An 8,581-nucleotide genomic window follows, 5' to 3' on the forward strand; every position below is an offset into this window, starting at 1 on the left:
GGCTACTAGAAAGCTACACGCAGGTGAGTTTCATCAGGGTTGGAGTTACCCAGACTTCCTTGGATCTATAAATCTTTGGACAGCACTTTATGTTAAGGGATTCAGCAACACATGTTTTCAGTGTGGTTTTGTGTGCCTCGCTGTTCCTACTGACTGACTAATTCAGCGCGTTTTCCAGTAGAGTTGATTGTGAGATCACAGGTCGAGAGGATGATAGCTCGAGTGTACTGCTCGTTGAGTGTTGTTTTATTGTGTCTGTCTGCATGTTTGAGCACAAACCATGCTGGAGGCATAGGTGAGAAGATCTTTTAGCTTCATTACACCACCTGAAGAAATGCATAAATAAACGCCTTACAAAATATGATGTACAGTACAATTAGTTGTAATAGTAAACTTATGAACAACATATTGATGGATGTCTTCTTTCTGCATTGTGCTTCTATAACACACCTCACCAGTAGTGGGGTAGCTTGTAATGGCACTCTGTGTCTTTGAAACTAATTGTCAGGTTAGTTATAAATGGTATTTCTACTTGATTTGAAGCTGATAAATGTATGAATATTTTCAAGTTTGAGACGCACACTGCGAAACCCCTGACTTATAAATACTGAAACTATTACAACAACACTCATGTGGTGTCTGGTAAAGCTGATGATCGTGCTGTGGAGGATGTACTTGTGATCGAGACTGCTCTGGAGGACATTGTTAATTAAACTGAACTAAATGTGAAACTATAAAGTAGAAAGACTGAACTAGTATTTTCTTGTAAAACCTACTCTGATCTTTGACCACTTTTTTCATATCACTGAATGCTGAAAGTCTCATAACTGTATGTTTCTGTCATGTGTCTCTATCACAGAAAAGCCAGGACAGTGTCCAAGCACAAAATCTGGAGGAGGAAAGTGTGCTGAGTTGTGTTCCTATGATAGTGACTGTCCGAAACATGAGAAATGCTGCAGCAATGGCTGTGGACGTCAGTGTATGGCTCCATTTACAGGTATTTATGTTCTATTAGTGTTTGAGTCAGCCTTCTCGTTATTTCAGTTGTACAACTTGCTGTTCATGCTTTGTGTGTTTTGTGCTGTACATCTAAGACTGAATGTTGTTAAACGGACTGACTAAAGCTGACTATCTGAATCCATGCAGTGAAGCCTGCAGCTGAACCGGCAAAGCCTGCGGTGTGTGCCGAAAACTGCCAAAAAACTCACCCTGATGCCCCATGTTCTGGCCCTAAGGGGGGTCATCCAGTGAAGCCTGTGGCCGAACCAGCAAAGCCTGCAGTATGTGCTGAAAACTGCCAAAAAACTCACCCTGATGGCCAATGTCCTGGCCCTAAGGGGGGTCCTCCTGGCCATAAAGAATGTGGCCATGCATGCAGTTAACGGTGTTGATTTTTACCACTGATGTATGGGATGTTTTTCCTGTTTAACAAATAAATCTCATACTTTAAGTCTCTATTTATTTTTATTTGCCTGAAGAGTTTCATTTTATATTGCAACAGCTGTTGCCCAAAGTGGTTCACAATAACTAAACCCAAATAACAGTACAGAGAAAAAAAAAAAAACATAGACAAGGTAATGATCAAACGCCCATCATGAAGATGCCCAGGAAGTCTGAAAAGATATCAGACTTATCTGGTAATATCTGCTTATCTTATAATATCTGCTTATCTGGATGATTTTCTTATATGCGCTCAGTCACATAAGTGTATAAGAGATCACCACGTCCTCCTGTTCCACCAGTCCAGGACTGCAAAAGGTGTGGGGAAAGCAGTCATTTGCGGCGGCTGCAAAGTCCAAGTCTGCTAACCATCCAATGTCAATTTATTTGAATGTGGCCAAAGCCACTGAACCTATTAGTTCCTCTTACCATCCTGAGAGGTCACTATGGCTAAATCTCTGGAGCATTAAGGGGACAGGGATAAATTCCTCTCCCGATTCCACCACATTTGTTTCCCCACCTGCAGAGGATGTGGAATTTGGGCGGGCAAATGGTTCTAAGTTGTGTTCAGCCCAGTTCAGCTTCCCCTCAACACACAATGTTCTGTGGATTGCTGACAGTCCAGAATACTCATCCACCAAAAGAATGTGGCCTGATGGGCACAATCACAAGTTCTCAAGTGTATTGTCACAAAGCACATCTTTTACATGGGTTGTTTGGGACGCTTACATACTACAGCCTCACATGTGAGCCACGTCTCTGGGTGTAACCGCCCAGAGTAAACTAGTGTTTTTCCTTGATGCCTCGCCACAGCCAATCATGCTTCATGATTATTGGCTCACAGATATTGACGAGATTGACCCCTTAGGTATTGAAATTTGGTACGAACGACAAGCCGTTTTTTGATACTCAATGGTATCGAGTCAATTGGGTCGGTGCCTAAAAAGTATTGAACTCGATACCCAGCCCTACTTTTACCCCCCTCCATTTTCTTCAGAGGAGCAGAAATTGCACACTTTGTGTCCTGTACAAGCGTTACGGCATTATGTAAACAGGACACGATCATTCAGGAAGAATGATCAGTAATTCGTTTCATGGGCCGATCTCATAAGCCGATCTCCTCGCAGCGCCTTTCCCACTGGATGGTGGAGGCGATTGAATTGGCCTATACTTCTATGGGTCTTCATTCCCCAGTGGGCTTAAGGGCTCATTGTACAAGGGGTATGGCTACCTCAGGGCAGTGTTCAAGAGGATTTCGGTATGAGATATTTGTGCAGTGGCAAGCTTGTAGAATTGAAATAATCCAAGATATTTGAAACGAACAAAGACATTTGCTTGACTGTTTTTCTACCCCCTCTTTCCAACACAAGGGCCATTTGGAGTTCCCACAGATAGTGATCAAAGCCTGTAGGCCAATATGTGTGTACTTTGGGGGTCGATGAATTGTCACACCTTTAGTATGGTGGGGGAAGTGTAATTATCTGATTGGTCAGTTTGAATGTCTCACAATTGGGTTTTAGTCACATGGTCGGGAAAGGATAAAAGAAGATTGAAACTGTTGCTCTGTCTCTTTTATGCTCTGGCTCTCTTCTTCTCTGGATCCCTTTCTTGGGGCTCTCTCTCTTTACATCCTCTTTTCTCTTACTCTCTCTCTCTATCTATCTCTCAGGAAACATTTACATGCTGGGTAAGATTAATGGTATAAGTTATCATCATCTCATACATCTATTTTGTAACTATTTTAAGTGTAACCATAACCATATTTTGTCATTAAACCTTTTCATTTACAAATAATGTGCTAACTAGTTTTGATTTGATATTGACTTTGAAGTGCTACATATTGCAATGCAATATTGTCACTCTCTATAGCAATGCTCTCCCACATATTAAGCTATTGTAACTGCGCTTATTTCCGTCAGTGGTATAAGTGGCAGTGGGTGGAATAGACATGAAACGTACAGTTTTCTACCATATTGCTGACAACTTTTTTTTAGTCATTCGGCAGTCTTGCAGCTTGAACCTCTGCAGGAATTCCACCCTTACAAGCTGGACTGGTGTTTGGTGTTTTATGCCCCCAACGGCGTCTTCCAGGCAGCGAGGGGATGGGTAGGTTTAAGGTTGAGGGTAGGGTTAGCTGCCTCTAAGGAGCCATTGGGGGCTTAAAACACCATCGAGCAGCTGGACTTCCCCTCATACATTTGTCAGATTTTACTGTCTGGATGTCACTGCAACCTCTATTACCCCTTTTCCACCAAGGCAGAGCTGGTGCTGGTTCGGAGCCAGAGCCTAGGTTCAAATCGGTTCTTTGGTTTTCCACACGCAAAGCACCAGCTCCGAACCAGGCAAAGTGGTTCTTAAGTAGCACCAAATCATTGCTGGTCTAGAACAGAGCCAAGTAAGAACCGCTTGCGTCAGAGACTGGGGGCGGGGTTACCGGGACCAACAAGACGAATAGAAACTTGTGACCGCCATTTTTAAATAGCAGCTAGTCGAGCTAATAGCAGCTCGATTATAATATCCGTCTATGTAAGTTACGGCGAGCTGCACGAACGCGTTGGATTCGCCGTGTTTGGATGCTGATTTATTTTCGCAAACCCATGAGCATCCATAGTAACGCAATGTCTATTATTGTTGATGCCTTGTTCGAGATGCATCGGAGCAGCGTGGACCGATCAGAGCTGCGGGAGTGTTTGGAGATCATACGACTCCTTGTGCTTTTTGATCGCTTTCGCAGTGCTTTGATTTCATGTGCTGATCGTTCTGCGAGAAGCCGATGCATCTCGAACAAGTCTGGTGTGTTTGTGTTTGGCGCTACCGCACTAGCGTTGCTGGGCAACATGATACGTATGCAGTGACGTAAGATATAGCTCTGTTGTGGCTCTCTGGCCGGTGGAAACGCAAACCGGTTCTTAGTAAGCTCGTCAGTCGAACCAACTCCGAACTGGCAATAGCTCTAGCTCTGAACCAGCACCCTGTTCTTGTTGGTGGAAAAGGGGTATATGGCTCATGAAGTTCTCAATGTTGGTTCTTTGGAGAATCGAAAGGTTATCTTTCTTTCTTGCTGGGTCTGTTCGGCAACTTTGGAAAGCATGCGTTACGGGAGTTGGCTATATCATTTCCATAGAGATATACCGAGTGTTTGCTTGAAAGAGAACGTTAGGTCACTTGCATAACCCCGGTTCTCTGGGAACAGAGCAAGGTATCTGACCAAGCTTCCCTACTCGCATAACACAGGGGAAGAGCATGCTTAGAATGCCATTTTGGGTTTCATAGCTGTATATATACACTCAAAAAACTCAACTAGCCACTTGCTTGATTTGCTAAATAAAAATATGTCTGATTAATAAGAATATAACGAGTTTACTTGTGTTAAATGATTCATTCTTGTTAGTTGGAACTAAATTAAGAAATAATTGAATGAATTAGATCTGCACTTGTTGATTCAATGAGATTGAGGCGCTTCATATTAACAATTCTCTCTGGTGAGTCACACTGCGCATGCTCAGTACTGCGGCGGGAAGTTCGGGGACACGCGGCCGGGCTCAAATGTACTGTGGAGAAGGCTGAAATTCCTGACGTTTTGTGAGCGGTCTAATCGTTCTGCATCCTTGATATTGAGGGTAAGTACCTGATATATGTACCTATTTGTAATTATTACTGTGGGATAAAACTAAGTTATTAGACACTGTTGCGATGTTTCTAAGCAGGCTTATTTTCCCAGACTTGAAGCACATGTGTTGGTTCAATTCTGTGTCTTTGTCGATACGAGTTTCACCTTAACGTTAAAGGGGAATATGGCAACTCTAGCAATTTTTTCGCTGATTTTCAGCAAATATAACTCTACCCCAACAATGGGAGGGTAAAACAGGAGATAAATTGAATGCAGACGTCAGAGTCGAAAACATCATACACCCGTTTTTTTCCCGTTTTTTTTCTGTTTGTAAGTTAATGCAACGTTAGCTAACGTTAACGTTAGCGTAATGTGCCATTTTTATGTTGGCCTGGCCTTCATGTATGTATATCAGCAAAATATTAATTTAAACGTTCTGTATCTAGCCATTTCTGTCTTTTCAAACATGTTACTTAATGCTACCCAGCTTATTGATTACAGTGTGCAAAAATTGTCAAGTAAAATCTATGATGCAGTCGACCATATTTGAAGTGTCCTAATAAATGGCAGTTAAAGTTATGATTGAATAGGTATACATGTTTTATTTATGGAATATACTTATTAATATAAGTAAAACTTTATATTTAGTAACAGCAGCCAGTAGATTTTATTCTACTGAAAATTATTCTTTTCTTCACACAAAAGATGAAATACATCACAATATAAAGCTGTCCCCATGCTCTTCTGGTGTGAACCTCACCTTAATTACATGTAAGTAGTTTTTCTTAACACTCACATATAATGTATAACTAACTATCCTTGATTACTGACCTTTCCTTTTCTTTCTCTTTCAGTGACGTTTATGTGGCAGTGCAGGCAGTGTGTTACAAAGGAGAGTTGTAGGTACAAATTGCTTAAGCATTATAAACTACACCATTGTTTTGGAAACGACAGTCATTATGTTTGTGTATATTTAAATTGTGTATATTTAATAGTCATTCTCAATGCATTTTCTTCCCACAGAGTACTCTTAAGCTGTGCCGCCACTGAAGTTTGAGTTAATCTTGTCCCCACCCCACAGAATGACACTATACATACCCGAAGAGCCTGTGTCATCAAGTCTCTGTGCACCTACTTGAATGAAGACCCTGAAAAACTAGTGAAGGCATATTTGGTGAGTTGATAAGAAAATACAGTTTTAAAAGCCCATTGAATTTGTACTTGGGCCGTGTTTTCCCCTATTTGCTACAACAAACATGTGACTTGAGAGAACACTTAACTTTGTCAAATAACTGAGCTGGACAAATTGTTTATTTATAGGAAACTGATGGTACACAGTTCTTATGTGAATTGGTTGATGCACGAAAACAAATATTTTTTTATTCAAATCGGTTGAGCTCTCAAGGGGCCTAATTTGCATTTTTAAAAAATGGCATCAGAAACTGTACATGTATGCTTTTGTTTTATTGCAGTGCATTATATTCCAAAGTGGTTCTAATGTTTTAGCCACCTAATTTATTTTAAATATGGTGGCCAAATAAATTATTACAATCTTATAATATAATGCACCACATTATACTCCAGCACCCACTGTGACCTCAATAATAAACAGTAGAATTATCACCTTTCTGACAGTTTCATCTTAAAAACTGAATAATTATAACCTTGTAAATGTAGGATTCACAGCAGAGCTCCTGTATTGGATTGAAGTTTACTTTACAGGTTTACCTAATAAAGTGGCCAGTGAGTGTTTAAGTGTGCATTTCTTGTAATAAATATTTGAGCTAATTTTTGCTTGTGCTCTTATCCCACAGGATTCAGAATTTGAGTCACAAAGTACCATGGAGCAAACTGTGATAGGAGTGTATGTCATACTGAAGGAGGGAGCGCTGCCTAACGATGACCCAGCAGACATTGGTGTCCTTGAAGGTGTGGAAGTGCTCAGTGACTTGAATAGTCAGGCTTGTGCTCTGTTATTTGGACTGATATACTGTTTGAACCTGAGCTACCCACCAGAGCTCAAATGCACTTTTGAAGTCTTGCAGAAGATCTTTCTAAATCTAAATGGACAGATGTTGTCATCCAAGGCACAGTTCCTCAAAAACAAGCTTTTGGTGTAAGTGAGCTTGAAAAAGATGGACTGAGACTACAACAGTGTTTTACCAAAGGGTCAACTGACTGGAGCAGTTGTTACACACTTGCTATAAATTCATGTTTGTTCAAATTTTACTTTTTTGTGTGTGTGTGTGTCAAGGCCAAGGTTTACACTTACAAATTCCCAAAATGGGTTTTATTAAAATGGCTTAATTTTTAAGATGTGAAGGAACATAAGCTACACTGGTAATTTAGAATTATCAAAATAATTTTCATGTGATTTCATCACAGCAAGCTGCTGTAAGGTTTTTATTTATTTAAGGTATGTATTTATTTATTTTTATGTTTTATACACCAGTATTTCATCAGATAATCTTTTTTTATTATTATTTTACAGCTCAAATTGTTACTCACAATTGTTTATGTTAAATTCATGTTTATTTTCAAATGTAAAATTTTTCTGTATCAGGCCATGGTTTACCTTACAAATTCTCAAAAAGGAAAGTGTTAAAATTGCTTAATTTTTAGAAGTGTTAAGAAAAAAGGGGCGTTAAAGTCCTGCAAGCGTTGCTTGGGGATCAGTTTTCTCAAGAGCCAAGATTTTGTTAGCTAAATGTTTCTCATATATCATGTTACAAACACTCAGATGAATGGGATACTTAAAGTGAAGAAAGCAGTTCAGACTTAACTGGTGCATGTTAAAGCCCAATTAAAAAAAAAAAATTTTTTAATTGTTTGCATGTTTTGTGTTTTTTTTGTACACTCAAAGTAATCTCACTAAATTAACTAAGAATGAACATGTAACTCAAAAAAGATTAAAATGAGTTTAATGGAAATGTTAATATCATGTTTAACCAACACATCTATTTTGTGTTCAAATAATATGATAAAGGTTGGTTGACTTAACTTGGTTTGTTTAGATGGAATATAGGTGGGATGATAAAATCATGTTCATCCAATGAATTTTTTTTTTGAGTGTAGAGAGGGGGTGGGCTCCTTATCATGAGCTGTGATTGTAACTGTGAGCTGTGGTGTAATTGGTGCTTCCAAAGTCTATCATGCCTGGGGATGTATAGTGAGATACATCGCACTGTTCACAGAGAACCAGGGTTACACAAGTAACCTAAGGTTTGCTAATAATGTCAAAGTCAAAGTCAAGTTTATTTCTAGACCACATTTAAAACAACAGAAGTTGACCAAAGTGCTGTACATCCCAAATCATGAATCAACAACAACAAAAATAAAATGACATCAAAAAGACAAAAACACACAGCTCTCAAACTGAACTAAAAGCCAAGGAAAATAAATGTGTTTTAAGACTAGATTTAAAAGCAGATAGGTGTTGGGGCCAGCCTCACAGACAATGGTAAATTATTCCATAGTTTAGGGGCCGCAACTGAAAAGGCCCGATCTCCCCTATGTTTCAGCCTTACTCTA

General features: G+C 39.7%; 1 long non-coding RNA gene across 1 annotated transcript; it reads left to right on the top strand.

Moving 5' to 3' along the window:
• Positions 1 to 5,914: 5,914 nt before the first annotated feature.
• On the top strand, positions 5,915 to 7,486 carry LOC309504297. The gene is made up of 3 exons (XR_014208053.1): positions 5,915 to 5,953; positions 6,132 to 6,224; positions 6,865 to 7,486. It is a non-coding gene; the product is annotated as an uncharacterized lncRNA (long non-coding RNA).
• Positions 7,487 to 8,581: the final 1,095 nt, after the last annotated feature.

Source organism: Leuciscus leuciscus (genome assembly GCF_965113295.1).
Source record: "Leuciscus leuciscus genome assembly, chromosome: 8".
Classification (NCBI taxonomy): Eukaryota; Metazoa; Chordata; class Actinopteri; order Cypriniformes; family Leuciscidae; genus Leuciscus; species Leuciscus leuciscus.